Raw genomic sequence first — 19,730 nt, 5'->3', positions numbered from 1 at the left:
TCTTTTGAGTCCTAATTCATGGACTGTTTAATTGCTGAGCTTATGAAAAAGAAATGTAAGTCACAGACCTACTTGAAAACTCACCTTTTTGAGCACCTCCTTAGTTTACAATGCCCTCTGTGCCTTGCATATTTTACTTATGTAGAATGTATGAGTTATGGCTCCAAATTTCAATTCTGGCATAGCCTTGTCAACAGCAACACGAGGGCTACCTCTGTATAATAAGGGCCTTCATTTCTAATCAGCATCAATATGTTAGGTTTGCTCAATTTGCATATCTAGAAACCTGTAGTGAGGTGGGCAGGAATAGCAGACTGTCTGCAGTGTGTCATATTTGCAGTCTACAAATCAGGGCTTGTTAACTTGCGTGCAACCAATTATAGCATGAGTGTGCTGCAACATAATCCTCAGTAAATCAATTACTGCAAGAGAATTCCCCACTATAAAGAATGAAAACAATGAGATTTCATACCTCCCTGCCCTTTTCTCTCCTAACTTGCCTAATTGAAAGTCTGTGGCTGAAATATTCAGACTTTTCTCATCCAACTGTAGAGCCTCTACACCTACAGTGGGACTCATGGACTTTCGGAGGCACCTACCTGGAGATTAAGGTACTATGACCTTCACCCCTACCTCACATAAATCTTTGTATGCAAGATATGCATTAATAGGAAAGTTTGAATAGATCATTTTATATTGGATATTCTTTTGTTATGCTGAATAGTTTTATAATCAATATTATTCTTCTAAGACTACCACTGATCAGTTTTTAATAATTATATAAAAACTAGTAGAATAAACACAATAAGATTCACTATAGATTTTGGCTGTACCTTTCTCCACCTCCGTTTTCACAATGTATAAATTAACAATGAACAAAATGGTTTCCTGATTGGGGAGAAGTTGTAGGGTTGATGGTAGGGGAAATTGAGTCATACAGGGTTGAAATAATTTGACCAGACTCATACCAAACATATAAATGAAGGGAGGGCCATGAGCATTTGCTAGTTGATTCTGTACTCTTGCCATGGCCCGGAATCTTTCCAACTGTCTTTCAATCTGGGCTGGCAATAGCGATGAAGCCCATTTCCTGTCTCTGCCAGAGATCGCCTTATGGGTGAGGTAGAGGAAGACTACAGCCATGCGGTTCCCTCAGGATGCTGGTTTTTCTTAGGGAGCTACTTTTCTTTCCTGAACATGTTCATGGCACCCTTTTTGGAGAACTGGAGAGCATGAGTTTGTATGATTACAGCCTGGTTTGACTAAGCCTTTTCCTTGAAGTTAACCATGCCAGCACCCCCAGCCCCATCCTGAAGAATGAATCCAAGCTTCTCAGGGGCAATTTTCACCTTGTTCCCACAAAACTTAAATTCGTGAGGCTTTTTGAGGGTCACAATAACATAGGAAAGCACATCACTGGAACTTGGAATCACGCAGACTTGAATTTGATTCTTGCCTCTGCCATCTACTGCTTTGGACTTGCCTGGCTTTGTTTTCTTATCTGTAAAACAGAGACAGGAATGTCCACTGCCCACTTCACAGAGTGAGAGGGTAATGAATAGCACATAGCCTGGTCTGTGGCGTTTATTTGTTGCTTAATACAGGTTTGTGTACTTTCCTTAAAAGCCCTTGAATGATATATAACTTTATAGGGATAGGATTACAGAGTTTGGACATATTTGTAGAAGGAAATGACTTTAAACATCTTGACAATTATGTGAGTGAGAGATTATTTGCAGTTTGCTAACATTTCCTAAAGCTGTGGTGTGTGAGATACAGTAACACACACATTTTTTTTTAAAAGCAACCAAAGCAAAGGAATTTTAACTAACTGTAGTCTATCAAGGCAGCATGGTTTTGAAGGAGCAAGGCGTGGCTGTAACAATTATTGTGGTGACATTTTGATAAATAAATCCTTAGGGGGGAGTGTTTCTGAGGGTTGAGCTGCCTCTTCTTCTAAAGGTGGTGTTAGCAGTGTCATCTCCAGCCTTTCTGAAGAGAGACCTAATAAGAGAAAGGGAGTTAGTTGCCAAGTGTCTGCTCTGTCCATAAAGAGTTAGAAAATTTGTAGTTCAGTGAGAGGAGACTGGAACCTGTCGGAGGCAGGAGACCCAGTATAGTCAGCCCCACCTCTGCTAAGCACTGCCCCAAGATGAGAGCTGACTTTGAAACATTCCCAGGTGACAGACTCAGCCACAGGGCATTTTTTTTTTTTAAGTGAATCCTAGTCTACTCTTCTGTCTCTGTTGTGAGAGATTTCTAACCCTAAAGAATTCAGGAATTTAAAAAAATAGTGATAGTTGATGACATGGCAAATGCCTGAAGTAGGCTCATATTTACAGAAGAAGAAATTCCAATGGGATGTACCAATGTATGCTGGGCTGAGACTGTTTAATGCAAATACTTCAGCAGCAGGTTTCTGGGTAGATTTTTATTTTGACTTTCCCAGCTGTCCCTTCACCTTCACCCTTTTTGGTTCCCTTCCCCAGATATAACTAGTTAAAGGTCATGTTTTTTTTTCCTTTTGGGCATAGACTAGCCTTAGCATCTCTGAATATAAATCATCTTTGATAATGTCTCAGCTGTCAGGAGAAACTTGCTTAAGGGGTGATGATTTGTGATGATGTTAAAGTTCTCCGGTTTGTCTGTGGACTGTGGAACTAGATTCCTCCCCTACCTGCCCTTGTGAATGTAGCGGTAAACATTATACAGATAGTGCTTATACATTGCTGGTGGGAATGGAAATTAGTTCAGCCACTGTGGAAAGCAGTTTGGAGATTTCTCAAAGAGCTTGAAAGAGAATTACCATTTGACCCAGCAATCCCATTACTGCGTATATACCCAAAGGAATATAAATCATTCTACTAAAAAGACACATGCACACGTGTGTTCATCACAGTACTATTCGCAATAGCAAAGACATGGAATCAACCTAAATGCCCATCAGTGGTACCCTAGATAAAGAAAGTGTGGTACATATACACCATGGACTCCTATGCAGCCATAAAAATGACAAGATCATGTTCTCTGCAGCAACATGGATGGACCTGGAGGCCATCATCCTAAGCGAATTAATGCAAGAACAGAAAAACCAAATACTGCATGTTCTCCCCTCTAAATGAGAGCTAAACATTGAGTAAACATGGACACAAAGAGGGGAACAATAGACACTTAGGTCTACTTGAGGGTGGAGGGTAGTAGGAGGGTGAGGATTGAAAAACTACCTATCAGGTATTATTCTTATCACCGGGGTCACAAAATAATCTGTATACCAAACTCCCATGACACGTAATTTACCCATGTGACAAACCTGCACATGCACCCCCTGAACCTAAAATAAAAGTTGGAAAGGAAAAAAAGAAAAAATCATGCACAGATGAAAGGATGTGTTGTTTTAAAGCACTGGCAGAAACACAGAGCAAGTCTTTTCTCCCTATTAGTATTTTCAAAGAGCAAATGAAATGTCTGCTCCAAGGGAGCTAGTTAACTCCTACATAGAGCATCTGTTAGGAGTTCAAGTCATTAAGGAGCATGACTCTCAAAATAGCCGACACTGTTTGCATTTGTTTTGTCATCAAATACTGTGTATTAAGTATGCACACATGTTCTGGGTTCTGTACCAAGTAACTTGAAAGAACCCACTATTTCTCTTTAAGAAATCATAATTCAGAATCGCTGAGAAAGGGATGCTGTGAATCCTGGGCCAGCTGCTTGTTTGGGTTGTTTTCTGTTCTCTTATAAGCTTAGACCAATGCCCAGGTTGTGTCAAAAGCACCTTTAATATTTCCACCATAATTAACCATTTCCACCATGGTTCTTGTTGTGTCGCCTCTTGAGACTAAGGAAAGGATTGGAGTTCTTATTGAGTAATTTGATCAGAGCTCTTTTCATTATCTTACTTTAGGTAATAAACCATTGTGTTTTTGAACCTTAACTTGTATTAAGGTGGATGTGAGCTTTGCTCTTTCTTGAGCCTGTCATGTTTTATGGGTTGTATCAAGTAAACTACTAAGCATGGTATGGTGTGAGCTTTTTGGTTGAAACACTTGCTAATTTGCAGAATCAATTAGTCATAGCATGAGAAGAGAAATTTCTATAGATATTCAAGGCATTAATTAAATTTTGTAAGGTAAGTTAAGAAGGGGAGGGATTAAGATACAAAGACATATATCTTTTTTTTAAAGAAAAGATCCTCTTACTCCACATTCTTTGTAATAATTGTGGAAATCTAGAAGAGTTGTAAGGTATGCTAATATGTGAACACCAGTTAGGATATTTTCAAACCTATTTTTAGTGATTTCTTACACATCAAAATCCCTGCTAAAATGAGGCACATTTTTCTGAAGTTGTTTATGTTTCAGGTTGCTGGAGTTTTTGTTGTTGCCACAAATGATTATCCCTAAGTTCACATGATCATGTTTATAGCTTCAACTTTGCGGGACCCTCAGGCTGTCTTGTCAGGCTGAGTTTTAAAATTCCAAACTGAATTGCGAAGACATGACATTAGGGAATGGGGAGATAAATAAGAGTGTATAACCAAGAAAAATGTCATATCCCAAAGGTTTAAATTCCCATAGGAAAGAAAGTCTTGCTTTCAAGGACTAATATTGGAGGATAGAATGGTCAATAGTTGTTTCTCCTTAATGTTAAAGTATTGAAAATTACTGACGAGTCAGCTACCTTCCAGCCAGCCCAGATCCTGAGCAGGTGGAACCGCTTGTGGCTTTGTGTCCCTGGCAGCTGGCACAATGATCAGCCTTGAGCATGTTCTCAGGTTTGTTGGAAGGGAGAAAAAGAAGGGAAGGAGAGAGAAAGGAAAAACCATGAAATAGAATTAAGGAAAGGAAGGAAAACAGGAAAGAGTAAGGAAGAAAGAAAAGGGAGTGAAATAAATGGAACTGGAAAACTGGTTTGTTAACACACATACACAATACACATGAGCACACACACACATACACACACACACACATTAAGGAACTTGTCCAGCTGTTACTGACAGACCTGGAACCAGAACACAGGCAGGTCTTTATAATCTATCTCCCTCTTGTCCCTGTGCTTCATAGTGGGAAGTCATTTCATGGGCATTTTGAAAGCCTTGAAGAGAATTATTAAAATGTATAAATTAAAAGTCCTTGGAAGGGAAACCATGCCTTAAATTGAGGTATTTACATTTAAGAGAGCCAAGTAAGATTTTAAAAGGCCCCAGGAAGGATACAGTTCATAGAAGGAAAAAAAGTGTGTTGAAAACATCTGGAAAGTAATTCTTCAAGTTATTTCTTCGGTATTTCCTTACAATATTTTAATTTTACAACAAAATGATATTGGCACTCTCATGTCTCATGTTCCCATCCAAATATGGGCTTCCTAACCCTCTTTTTCTTTTCTTTCCTCATTTGTAGTTACTTTTTCTCTGTCCACCCATTGTACCTGGTGTCTGACTTGGACTCTGCTTGCCTTTTTTTTTTTTTTTTTTTTTTTTAGGCAGGGTATTGCTGTATTGCCCAGGCTGGAGTGCAGTGGCACAATCACGGCTCACTGCAGCCTCTCATGGCCTCAGGTGATCTTCCCATCTCAGCCTCCTGAGTAGCTGCAACTACACATGCAGGCCACCATGACTGGTTCATTTTTTTGTATTTTTTGTAGAGAAGGAGTTTTGCCATGTAGCCCAGGCTGGTCTCAAACTTCTGACCTCAAGTGATCCACCCACCTCAGCCTCCCAAAGTGCTGGGATTACAGGCATGAGCCACTGCGCCCGGCTTGCTTGCTTTCATTGACCTCAACATTCTTTCTCACATCTCTTGTTTTCCTAGGTGTGTATCCATTTGTATTGCTCAGTTCTTCCCCTGTTTTTCCCATAACCTCTTTTCTTAGCCTGTACTTTTCTACTATTTTGCTTTGTTTTGTTTTGTTTTTTGGTCAGCTGTTCTTTCTCCTGGTTGGCATTCCTCCCTCATTTTCCTCTTTAGCTCTCTTTCTTCCATTCTTTTCCCCTCCCATCCTTTTCTCTCGCCTTCTTCAAGGTTTACTAATGGCAAACTGTCATTGGAAATCTGTTACAGGATGAAACTATTTCTCCATTATGTAATTGAATGTACCCAGAATCAGCTGTTATTACTGTCTTACAGGTAATAACACTTTTCCCAAAAATATAATAAAAGCTCCTGGAGGATATTCATAGTGGTGAAAGGTCGTTTCTTTGGGCTGGACTTGACATTTTAGGATCTGGATTTCTGATCACTCTTTTCTCAAAATCTTAATTTCACTGTGTTACTCTGTGGCCATTTTCTATGTTCTTTTCTATATGAACAGGCAGTGGATAAATAGGAACATTTATGTAATTTTTACTTTTATTTATTATTAAGGTATTATTTTATACAATACAATTCACCTATTTTAAGGGTGTGGCCTGAGGAATTTTGGCTATTCGATTGTTTAGCCACTACCACTATCAAGATATACAACAGTTTCCTCATCTTAAAAAGTCACCAAGTCACCTTCTCCCTTTACCACATACCTGATTTTTGTCATTGTGGTTTTGCCTTTGTGCAAACAGGAGTAGATTGCAGAGTCATATGGTAAATGTACCTTTAATATTATAAGAAACTGCTATACTGCTTTCCCAAGTACCTGTACGATTTTGCATTTTTACCAGCAATGTATGAGAGATCTACTTGCTCCACATCCTTTCCAGCACTTGGTATTGTGAACCTTTCCAACTGTAGCCAATCTAGTAGGTGTGTAGTGATATCTCATTGTGATTTCAATTCACATTTCCCTAATAACTAGTGATGTTGAACTTCTTTTCATGTACTTATTGCCCATTTGTATACCTTCTTTTGTGCAGTGTCTGTTCAAATCTTTTGCTCATTTTTAGATTGTCTTCTTGAATTATAAGAGTTCTTCATATATTGTAGATACAAGCTATTTGTTGGACATATGTATTGCAAAGATTTTCTCCTAGTATGTTGCTTGTATTTTTGTTTACTTAACTGTGTTTTTTCAAATATAAGATTTTTCATTTTGATAAATCCATTTTATCATTCTTTTATAATTTGTGCTTAAGAAATCTTTGTCTAATTTGGCCAAGTGCTGTGGCTCACGTCTGTAATCCCAGCAGTTTTGGAGGCCGAGGCTGGCAGATCACTTGAGGTCAAGAGTTCAAGACCAGCCTGGCCAGCATAGTGAAACCCCACCTCTACTAAAAATACAAAAAAAATTAGCTGGGCGTGGTGGCTCATGCCTGTAGTCCCAGCTACCTGGGAGGCTGAGGCAGGAGAATGGCTTGAACCCGGGAGGCGGAGGTTGCAGTGAGCCGAGATCACGCCATTGCACTCCAGCCTGGGCTACAGAACAAGACTCTGTCTCAAAAAAAAAAAAAAAGAAATCTTTGTCTAATTCAATATCACAAATGTTTTTTCCTGTGTTTTCTTCTAACATTTTAGCTCTTATGTTGAGATTCATAATTCATTTAAACTTAATTTTTGAATGCAGTCTGAGGTTCTTTTGTATTTTTCCATGCAGATATCTAGCTGATCCATCACCATTTGTGGAAAAGTCTATCTCTTCTCTCATTAAATTTCCTTGGCATCTTTGTCAAAAATCTATTAGTATGGTGGATTACATTAATTGCCTTGCATTACTGGGATAAACCCCACTTTGTCATAATATATTGTCCTAATTATATATTGTTGTATTCAATATATTAATATTTTGTGAAGAATTGTTTTTGGTTTAATTTCCTTCAAGCCAGGAAATACATTGATCTCTTGACTTTTCGCAATTTATCAAAAGTGAAAATCTGTATTTCTGCTATCTAATATCAGCCTTTTACAGATTTGGGAGTAAAGTGCTATCTAATATCAGCCTTTTACAGATTTGGGAGTAAAGTCAAATCCTTGAATAGTTATTTTCTAAACAATCCTCTGAAATTTGGAAGAGCATATACATTTATCTCCAAAAGAGTCAATTTTCTGCCACTCTGCAGATTATCCCCAGGAAGATGTGGCCCAGATTGGTTAATAGGCACTTTTAAGAAACTGACACTTGTCTAGATGTGAGTCCAAATAAGTTAGCAATGGCTTTTGCCCTCAGGAAGATTGTGTCCTTCTCTTGCTTGCTACTGGATTGTTTCTATTTCCTTGTTAACCACTCTGAGCAACACATTCCAGGTCTTATCACTTACTTCCAGCCTCTGGCAGTCAAGTCAATACATTTGTGTCCTGTTTTGATGACAATGATATGGATTTCAAGTAAATGTATGTGTTTCCGTATTCATAACATGGTTCATCTGAAATTTAATCAGATTTCTGATTTTTTTTATTTGTTTCTTATGTGTTTTGTTCAGGTAAACAACATAGGCTGTGTGACTTTAATGTGGTTAGAAAAAACAAGTTCCTTTCTCTGCTGTCTCACATGGTAATCTTATTTGCCTCTGATGACTGGAGCAGATGAAGCAATCGCTTCGCAGCGTCTGATAAATACATTACATTAACTGTGAGAAGCAACAAGAGACTCAAAAGCCTTGTTCCCAAGTGAAATAAAATCAGGTTATTGTCCTCATAAGACATTTCTCTTCCTTAGGCTTCTGAGCAGGAGTCATTGGTGCTGTACTAAGCATGTCTGCTCTCTCTAGAACTAATGAAACTCTTGGCAGTTTAGAATAAAGGTCATTATTTTTGACAAAATGGAAGATGGGATTTGGTATTCAAATGATTTAGGTATTTTTATGCTAAAAATATTGATGGTATGTGGAAATAAAACCACACCTTTTCTCCTTTGATGGGAGCAGTGTGTATCTTTATATTCCGTTATTTCAGAGCATGCTGTGAAATTTCAACTTTTTCACTCCCTGTGTTCTTCCATGACTAACCCAGTTTTCAGGTCAGGATGAGGGGTTGCCGCTGGCCCGGCTGTAGCTGCTTTAGGGGGAGTGTTCTGCATGCTCTGGGCGCCCAGAACATTTTGTTAAATGATTTAAACATGAAACAGCTGAAACCACTTGACTTGGTTTTTTTCGAGGGAGTTGGAGGCTTCTAAACAACAAAACTTTATTTCTCACAATTCTGGAGATTGGGAAGCCCATGACCCATGTACAAGCAGATTTAGTGTCTGGTGAGGGCCCATTTTCTGATTGAAAGACAGCTTCTTCTCCCTGTACCCTCACAGGGTGGAAGGGCACTTGACTTTTATTGACAGAATCTCCAAAGTGGAAATAATAAAAGTAAAAAAGTGAAGGACACTCTATAATCTACAATAATATAGTAACATTTATTTTTCCAGATGCGTTTAAAATGTCAGCAATTATATGCATTGTGACCTATTGGATGAAAATATTGTATCTCCACTCCTTAAATGTATCAGTAAGAAGACAAAAATGATGAATATGTATAATAATAGATTCATTCTATCCACAAAAGGCAGCTCTTTAAAGCACTAATGATAATTCAGTGGTGCTAAAATAGAATTACCAAAAGACCTAAGTACCAAAACCAAACCCAGCTCTTACCCAGGCATCCTTTGATTACAACTCTTAAGGAAACATTAGAGAGAAGAAATTGGAGTGTCACCAACTCAGAAGATTAAATGGTGTTGGATTGTATTTTAAAGTATTAACTACAGGTTTTGATCATCTTAGTTTCATTTTTCTGGATTATTAACCTGTCCTATAGAAATAGAATACTTTATAATGAGACAAATTAGAAGATTATACCGGTAGTTTGAGATCTAATATTCCTTAAATTCTCCATTTTTCTTGAGAATCAGAAATCAGCTCTTGATTATCCCCAAGTATGAAGGGAAACTGGGTTGGAACATCCAAAACAATCAATAATTCTGAAATCAATTGCATTTGCCTAGGGGATGCAATAAAAGAACTCAATCGAAGTGTATCTTAGGAAGTCCATGTATACACTCAAAACCCCTGAGCCTGACCTTGACTTTGGCCTTATCCCATTGCTCTCAGGTGGCCGATGGGCTAGAACTGCATTGAAGAGAAAGTTAGATTCTTCTTTTCCTTAACCATATCACACACGACTTGCTTGTTGAATTCTTTCTCCAGTCATGATACACATTGCAGTAATTTGTCTGTCTTGTTCAACTCACACCCATGCTGTTGAGTTAAAGAACAAATGAATGGACTACCTGCCCAGGGAAGGCAAGGGACTCACTTCATATCAGGTAGTTAGTCATGAGATAGAAGTAGAAACACTCCCTTACCAATAGCGTGGCCTGATTTTCACTTAGCTGCTGCTTCTATCAGTCTGGATTCCTTAGCTGGGGTACTAATACTTGCCTTGCCAATGTTGAATATTTTAATGAAATTTAAATGAGATAATCAATATAAGTTTTTACAAATCTCAACATTATAAAAACATGACACAAAGTATTTTATTTGCTTTTTGAGATCAAGGGTTCTCTATTTTTAGGCAAAAGGTACTGCATGAGTTAAATGCCCATCATGATATACTTCAAGGCTACTCACAATAGAAATACTGCATAAGCCTAACATTGATATAGCTTCATTCATCCTCTTAATTTGCCTGATGCTACCTTTCATTTTATTTTTTGCTCTAATGTAAATTCAATGAAATGTTGCTTATTTTATTTGAATAAACTAGGCTTATTTTCAGCCGTAACTGCCATGCCATCACTTAAATGTAGTTTTTCAAGTAAAGCCAGTGAAAATGTATTCTATTAGGTGCAAGAATGACCTCAACTCTCAGGCTAAGGCCAAAAAAAGAACGGCCTTCTGTGTTCTTCTGTCTGGTATATGCAGGTGAGTGAAGTCAGCAGGCTTCTCTCTATCTCAAGTGTTCATAAAAAGCTTTTGAAAGGTCAGGATTCCAGGGAGGCCTCTTTGTTCCTGGCATCTCAGTTTATTCCAGGCTGCCTCTGGCAAAAGTAACAATCTCTATCACTATCTCTGGGGGAAGGAAACTGAGACAGATGGACAAAACCAGAGGATGGTACAGAACTATAGAGAACAGAGCCAGCTAAGCAAGAGGAGAGCATTATAAAGGGAAAAGGACTAGGATGCCCTATTTTTAAATGGAGTGGCTGTCCCAATAATACTATCAATGGATATGTCTGTTTTTCACATCTAAATTTATGCATTGGCCATTATTCTTGCGGCTCTTCCTTTAGCTTGAATTACAGTCTTCAGCATCTTAATTGTGGTGTTTGAATGAGGCAGCAGAAGAGGAATGTGTGTGAGACACCCGGTGTCTGGGTATCATCATAATGAGTCTAGCAGAGCCCTGCACAAAGTCCTCCTGTCACCCCACACTCCATGTGAGACAGCACTGGGATCTGTGAAGAAAGGGAGGAGCATCTCCCTACTGCTCCACTTTACATTTTTAAGGCATTATCGTAACATAGGCAATTGTGGTTTTCCATTTGCTTTCACCAAAATGTATGACCCCCTCCTCCCTTTCTCTTCTCTAAGTTGAAGTCTGTATTTCTGAATTTGGTGATTTGTATCAAAACCTGGGCTAACTGGCTTAGTATGTAAGAGTTTCTCTTTGAAGGGCAAACATTTCAAATATGGAGTCCTCCTAGTACTCCATAATCTGGACCGGCTGAAGATTGTTTTTCAGTGCAATGTGCTGTGTTGATTTTCTTTTTCTGTGAAGCCTTGTCTGGATTAAACCTGTGTCCTGTGGATTGCTTCACTTCCCTCCGCAGCCCAGTGGGGAGTGGGACCAGCTGGTGTAATTCTGTTGACCTCATTTAAACTCTCTGTTGTATCCTTTTTTTTTTTTAACCTTGATGTAGCTGTACATAACAAATTGTCCATAGAAAGTTTTTGTTCCTTTAAAGTGTAAGGTTCCTCTTGGGCCTTGATGAAGATCATATTCATTCAGTTCATGGCCCTGGTCCAAAAATAGTTTTTAAGCTCATCTTATGCACGTGCATGCGCGCACACACACACACACATATTTCCTGTAGTTTTACACTTCTGCTTTCTATAGTTTTATTACTATGCTTAGATAGGATTTTTCTCACAATATTTAACAGGAATTACTTGAATATATACTAGAATCTTTAGATCTTTAGGAATATTAGTAAAGGGTGTAACTTGATAATGCTTTAAAAAAGACCAGGAAAGAGAATCTATTTGGCTCAACCTACTTTATGAGACTTATTAAAAAGAAAATATTAACAGTAGAGACATATGCTGATAGGACATGTAAGGAATTAAACTATCATTATAAGACCCTGCTTTGTTATAAACAGCTTTTATGTACTTTCTAAACATACTACTTTAATCTTCTGAATAACATACATTTGAGTTCAAAACAAGCTCATTTAATAGCCAACAATAGTGCGAGTTTGATTTAGTGGCTTTTTGTGAAACAGTTTTCTTTCTTTGGCTAGGTTATGTAATAGGTTGGCTACAGGCCAACTGTTTCTCTGCAAGGTTAACGATGATTATAAACCCTGATCTTCTGAAATCACAAAGCATATTCCCAGCTTGGAAATAAATTTACTTATAATAAAATCATACTGCCAATTGATGTTTTTCCTTTACCCATTGTTAATCACCCAATATCTTAGTTGGTGCAGAATAAAACAAAAGTTCAGATTTTCTTGTTTTTACCAGAAATATGAACAAACTTAATAGTATCTTCCATTGACTCTGTAAACTATTTTTAATCACACATCTCCCCCTTTCTAAATAAATAAACAAACAAAATGGATCTCATGACTGGGAGAAAAACCTGACAAGTTTCCATTTTAGCTTCAGTGCACATTTCCTGGGCAATCATAAGCCAGCAACTGGTGTTTACAATCCAGCTATCTTCCGGAGAGTAGAAATAAAATATTACCTAGTATTATTGTGAGTTAGAATAAAACTCTTCGTGGTAAATTTGTGGTAATTGAGGGTCCTAATATGTGAACTCTTAAATATCAGGTTTGTTTTATTATTTTGACTTCTATTGTGACATTAATCACATTTTTCTTTTCAGTTCAGGGTCCCTACTGCTCAGTTACTGTATGTTTATAGTCTAATTTAATTTTATAATTCAGCTAAGTAAAATACTGTATGGGAAAATTATACATATCACAAAATGGCCCATAATAACATTAGCTGGAGCCATATGAAATGACTGATATTTGACTGTTTTTGACCTACAGAAACGGAATTCACTTGGTTCAGACCTACCAAAACCCCACTATTTAGTGGTTCAAATCGAGAAGCCACCCACTTAGTACACCTGGGTGTACTAGCAGCACCTACTGAGTGTAGGCAAAATCAGCTTGAAGTTCTTAGAATCTAAGCATGGATAGATAGAGAGAGACACAGATATCTCTTTATATAGCCCTATCTAGCTAGATATCTCACACCCACACATCCACATACACATACATATTGTTTTAAGCCTTTTAAATGGATAGCTTTCTAAAATGAATTAGTACTTTCATAACTCATTAAACTGACTAAACCAAACAAAATAGGAACTTTCTGAATGAATCAGACATCAGAATGAACATCAACTCTTCTACTATGAATGCAGTACCATGATGCCAGCAGGACCTATTGAGTTATATTGGTTCTCACTGCAGTATCCCCAGACTATTGTGCTTTTTAAGCTTTTGTCAGTTTTGACAGATTTTCTATTTTGTCTACTATTGTATCTCTGCTCTCATAGAACCTATAACAAGTACTAACCCCATTTATTTATGGCTTCTAACATTCTTTAGAAATTTAGACTCTTTAGAGATTTAGAAAACAGGTTGCCAAATTTGTAATATTTTTAGGTAAAGCATAAAAGCAAATAATCTGTAAAATTGATGGTGTATGAGTTTCTCCTCCAAGACAGAGCAAAGAGTTTGATGGCTTGACTTTTGTGACTTGGCTAATTGATTCTCAGTTGTGTTCCAAATATATGAGATTGTCAGATGAGTATTTGTGGATAAAGCAGATGTTATAAGAAGAAGCCAGGGAAGGTAAGCCTGATGCAGAGCTGTGAAAATTAGCAAACTATTCAATCTTAGTTTGAAATTCCTTTTTTTTTTTTTTGCTACTTTCAGAATCATTGAACTCTTAACCATTGACCTTGGATGGACTTGGCAACTGAGTCACAGATATTGTGACTTTAAATCTTTAGGTTAATAGCACTCAGTTTTCAGTGTGGGCTCCAGTGGTATCCACAATAATGAAATCTTAATTACTTAGATGATTTGGCTCAATCTGTATATCTTTTGTTCTGTCCTGAAAACAAGTTCCATCATATAAATTAAAGGTAAGGCAGTCTGTTTCATCAGTTTAGGCTTATTTTAAATCCCAGACTTTAAACTGAATGTTAACTATTTCACAGTTACAATATTTTTCAAATGGCAAAATTGTAAATCTACTTCTGTAAATAATATTGTGGGAAAATCATAACAATTGCAATGTTGGAAAATACTTTTCCTATCAATACTACTTTTTCATATTTTCTTATTTCATATCCATTCACACCCTTGACCAGGACAAATGAGGACATTTTTTATTATAACACTAACCTTTTATAACCGTATAAGTAAATATTACTTTATTAATTTGTCAGATTTAGAATCAGGTGTTAATTCTTTGGTTTGCCATTTAAGTACATTTTACACATATGTGTTTAGTGCATATTTCAAGTAACTGTGGTGAAATGTAGTGAGGAATATCACTGGTCATTCAGAACAGAGGGTCAGTTTACAGTTGATGTGGACGTCTGTATCTGTGAGTGCTGGAGGCCCATGCAGCCGAGATGCAGTGGAAAAGCTTCCCTGGCTTGTGAGGCCAGTAGCACCTCCCTTGCCCTATTAAAGCTGCAGACTAGCAATAAGTTTCCATTTGTGCATTGACATGGTTGAGGCAGTTTTAGAAGGTCTGACAGCATTGGGATTAGCTCCCCAGATCAGATGACTTCTAATGCATCTGCTCACATTGTTTTGCCAGCTTTCAGTTGGCCAGTTTCCCCAATAAGTTCCTTTCATTGCAAATCTAATCCCCTTTACAAAGTAGAATATTACTCTTAGTTTTGTCCTGAAATAAGCACATTAAGTAATTCATTATAGCCTTCCAGTAAATGGTTCCTGTTATAGGCATTTTAAATATTTCCAAATGATCTGGTTGGATTAACATCAGTCAATTAAAAGTGTATTTCACCTGTCTGAATTTAGAGTTCTCTCATGAATGATGGTTTGGACTACCAAAAGTTCTGTTAAAAAGAATTGTAGGCATGTGATTTCTGTTAATGAGGCTTTTCCATATTTAAATCTAGAACTACCACCAGACCTGATCATAGCAATTTTGTACGTTAAGTTGTACATTGTTTACAGAAAATGAAAGTAGAGATACAAAAATGATGAATTTCTCTTGTGCCTAAAGTCTGCTCTTTTCATAATTATATAATTTAGCCAATGTGCTAGATTCTTTAGATAACCTTGTTCCCGCCTCTTTAAAGAATCCTTCTCTATTTTGCAAACTTCCCCACTTTCCTACCTGATGAATAAATGTGCAGTACAGACAAAGCTCCTGCATAGAAGCAGGTTGTGTTCCATAATGTATTTGTTGGGACCTCAGAATATTATATTATGATATGTAGGATCTGAGGCCAATAGACAAGAGCATATTTAACACAAAATGTACCCTGAATAACAGTGCTATCAAACTGAGTCATCTTGGAGAACATTATTTCCATGAAAAGTGAGGCTTCCAAAAATTTAAATGCAAGCAACAAATCTGCTCTCACTGAAACTCTGTAGCTTTGAGATCTGTGCCTTCCCACCACCCCTGAGAACTGGGAGGAGACTCCCACAGTTCTGAATGTGTGATTGATTTGGCCTGGTGCCTGGCTACAATGAAGGAGATTAGGATTTGGGAAGAGGGTAGCGCAAATATTCAGGGTCAAGGAATTAGAATGAAGATGGGAGGACTATGTGAAGGGTCTGGATGAGGAAAGAGGAATGGAAGAACATCCCCAGATGAATTCCCTCCTTTTTCCTTATAGTTTCTCCTTATCCTTCCTGTTTCTCACTTTCCAGACTTTTCAAAATTATCAGTAATTTATGAAGGGTGGAGAAGAGCAATGGCCCAAATACTATACTAGGTCGGGGATGGATCTCCGTCTTCTTGCATCCTTCCCTTTTCCTCTCTTGCTGTGTGAGAACTCAACCCTTGAGTGACCTTGGTGCCACTGAGAAGTGGATGGGTAAGGCTGCACCCTCGGTGCAGAATATACTCCATGTGTTGTTGAAGAGGCCTGAAGTCCAGTAGCAACAAAAGGGAATTCCTCTTTCAGGCTCTCTGGGCTTGCAGATCTTATCAGCTAGATATGTGGTATTACTGCTTTTCATTTAGGACACACAGTATCTTTCATGGAGTACTCTCCAACTCAAGAATTCCAGGTCTGATCTTACCTATGGGGTGGATTTTAATGAATCTGATGAAAAATTGGCAGTTCAACCAGGATCCTCTTAAAGACTTGATTCCTAAATTAGATATATCAATTTAAAAAAATATCGTGAAGTATAGGCATTATGAACAGCAAGAGAAAGCTTAAAAAAGATTATAAAAATTTCCCTTATAATTTCATCTATTTGGGGATACTCAAGAGAGTCTGCACTGTACTAAATGGGCACACTCAAATTCAGTGCATATTGATCCTTTTGTGGTTCATAAGCGTGATGATTGGGTTTCACAGTAATGTGTGAGATGTGCCTTCTTCAGCCTTATTAGGATGTTGGCACATTACCCATCTGATATGAAAAAAAATCAGTACATATTTAACTCTGTGTTCCTATACAAGGCCAACTTAGATGTGTGGTTTGAAAGGATTTGGGCTCTAATTTGTTCATTTAATAGTCTGTGGCTAATTAACTGGGTTGGTTAGAATTCAGCTCTAGAGAGCTTAAGGTCGAGGGCTCAATCTCCCTGTGGACCAGTTTATCTTTTCTGTTTCTTGGTCATTGATTACACTCCTTATTCGTATTCAGGTGACTTACAAAGTTGTGTTATTGATTATGAGGGATTGGATATGGACAAATTAAAGCAAAACCTTTACCAGAGCAAATTTATTGCATATAGTTAACAGGTCAAAATGGCATGCCACTTAGTATCGTGAAGTTTGCTATTGGACGGGACCTAAATGAAAATACCGGCTTTGCCACTTAACTAGAGTACTTTGGGCAATATGGTTTACTTTCCTAAATCTGAGTTTCTCTAGCTACAGAATGAAGATGGTATCAGCCTCATAGGGAAGCTATGAGGATCACCGAGATCCTCAGATACAACGTTGATTGTGGTATGCAGTTGGGACATGATCTTTGTTTATCCTGGCCCAGTTCTCTCAGGGTATACTGTCCCATGCTGAATGTCCTAGGGCCTCTGCTTACTCTGTGCTCTGCAGATGGTATCTGTTTAACTTCTGCACCCCCCATAGTTCATCAATAGCTGTCTCCAGCTGTACATCGGGAGAGCTTGAGAGCTTGCCTATGAGGACAGTTTGTTCAATGATTCCTCTTATTTCATAGCACCTTTCAACTAAATGGTTCTGAGTGGTAGGAGTTACAGTGCACAGGAGAGGATGGGAGTCTCATAGATACATACACAAAAGATAAGTAGGCCTACTCTGTTGGAGGAGATTACATAGATGGGCTTCAGGCTGTATCTGAATCTTCATATTTCTTCCACTTTATCAGGGCCTTCCAGTGAGTTATCATCCCAAAGTCATTTTCAAGTTTGTGCTCCTAACTACCCTGATCATTTCCTCATTTGTAAATTTGTTCATCTCCCAGGAGAGAGTTGAAAGTAATAGGTATCATAAAGAAGACTTGGCATACAAATTATAAATAAGATCAATAAAAATATGATGGAATGATGCTTTTTAATTCTCCTTCTAAGATTATTAGCTCTTTTTTGTGGAGCGAAAAATGCAAATGTGATGCTAATTATGAAGATCCATCTGTTATACTTAAAGTACCACAGGAAAAAAAGCCTAAATTTAAAGCTCTTCTGTAGTACTTTGCAACCTTTGAAGACTCATTTTGGAGAGGCTGTTTCCATTTCAAACAAACTTTGATGTCCTCTAAGGTAGGATGTCTACTTGAAAGACTCTGAGTTGCTATTTGAAGAGACCAGTTTATTCTGATGTACCACTGTTTTTTGTTTGTTTTATTCGGCTGTACCAAATATGTAGTTAATGGACAACTGAATAATTATTTGGAAAGAATTGTTAAATAAATTATGAAAAGCAAACATTAGATAACCACCAACCTGAGTACTTACTCAGCTCAGAATTTGTTTCTTTTAATACCCTTCCTGGGCAGGGATTCCAGAGTACTTTACTAAATGTCTATTGAAATCTGCTCTATACTAAGGCTGAGCATTCTCCTGGTAATTTGGGTCAGGTCCAGTTTAGGAGCTGGGTGAGAAATTCATCTGACCTTTCTCATCCTGTGTTTTTTAATTTGTAAAACTGGAAAAGTTATTTTCAGTAAATCTCCACAAAGTCCTGAGTTAAAGAACCTAGTATTGTTAAAGCCCCAAATTCATGTTCTTTCCATTGTGTGATGTGATGTCATATGGCATAGAGATAGAGATTTATAAGTTATCAAGGTAAAGGGACTGAGTCCATTTCATGCTGCTATAATAGAGTACCACAGAATGGGTAATTTATAAACAATAGAAGTTTACTGGGCTGTTCTGGAGGTTGGGAAGTTCAAGATCAAGGGGACGTATCTGGTGAGGACCTTATTGCTGCATCATAATAAGGCTGAAAGCATCACATGGTGACAATGTGCACAAGAGATAGCAAGAGAGGACTGAATTCACTTCTGCGATAATGACAAACTCACTCCTGAGATAATGACATTAACCCAATTAATAAGGGCAGCCCTGCCCCTGTGGCTTTGCTGGGCTCAGTCCACCCAGCAGCTCTCACAAGTTAAAGTCTTGTGCCTGCAGTTTTTCCAGGCTGGAGTTGCACACTGGTGACCCTGTGGTTCATGGTCTCAGGGGCCACACCATTCCCATGTCTCCACTAGGCATTGCTCTAGCAGGGACTGTCTCCAGTGGCTCCACCCCTGTGACAAGTCTTTGCCTGGGCCCCCGACTGTCTGTAACATCCTTTGAAACCTAGATGGAGGCTGCCATGGTCCCACAACTCTTGCATTCTGTGGGCCTTCGGAATTAGCACCATATGGATGTTATCAAGATTTATAGCTTGTACCCTGTGGAGTGGCAGGTGAAGCCACACCTCAGCTCACTTGAACCATGGCCAGAGCAGCTGAGGGGTGCTGTACCAGAATTCCAGGAGTGGAGTCCCAAGGCAGTGTAGGGCAGCGAATGTTGAGGTCTTGTAGGTGCCTCTCTGGAAACCTTGCCCTTGAAGTTCTAGCTTGCCTTGGAGATCTCTGAAATGCCTTCAGGGTCATTGTCCTATAGTCTTGATGAGTAGAACCTGGCTTCCTTCTATCCATATGAATCTCTTTAGCAAACGTCTCTTGGCCACACCCTTAGTATTCTCTGCTGAACAAACTTTTTTATTCTTTACATGGTCAGGCTGATATTTTTCCAAATATTTCCATTCTGCTTTCCTTTTAATTATAAATTCCATTTTTATATCATTTATCTCTTCCTTCATTTTATTGTAAGTATCTAAAAGAAGCTATGCACAGCTTAAACACTTTACTGCTTAGATATTTCTTCTGCCAGATATCGTAGTTCCTCACTCTTGAGTCCCCCGTTCCACAAA

At 38.2% G+C, this 19,730-nt stretch overlaps 1 protein-coding gene and 1 non-coding gene across 3 annotated transcripts in view; both read left to right on the top strand.

Annotated features, from left to right (window-relative positions):
• LHFPL6 (LHFPL tetraspan subfamily member 6) overlaps window positions 1-19,730 on the top strand; it is a 258,848-nt gene that overhangs the window by 138,783 nt on the left and 100,335 nt on the right. The gene's annotated exons all lie outside the window — the stretch shown is intronic.
• LOC112205293 (small nucleolar RNA U13) lies at window positions 16,639-16,740 on the top strand. Its single transcript, XR_002939194.1, has one exon. It is a non-coding gene; the product is annotated as a small nucleolar RNA U13 (small nucleolar RNA).

Source organism: Pan troglodytes, chromosome 14, assembly GCF_028858775.2.
Source record: "Pan troglodytes isolate AG18354 chromosome 14, NHGRI_mPanTro3-v2.0_pri, whole genome shotgun sequence".
In the NCBI taxonomy this organism is placed as follows: Eukaryota; Metazoa; Chordata; class Mammalia; order Primates; family Hominidae; genus Pan; species Pan troglodytes.
This window is presented reverse-complemented; position numbering and strand designations above follow the sequence as displayed.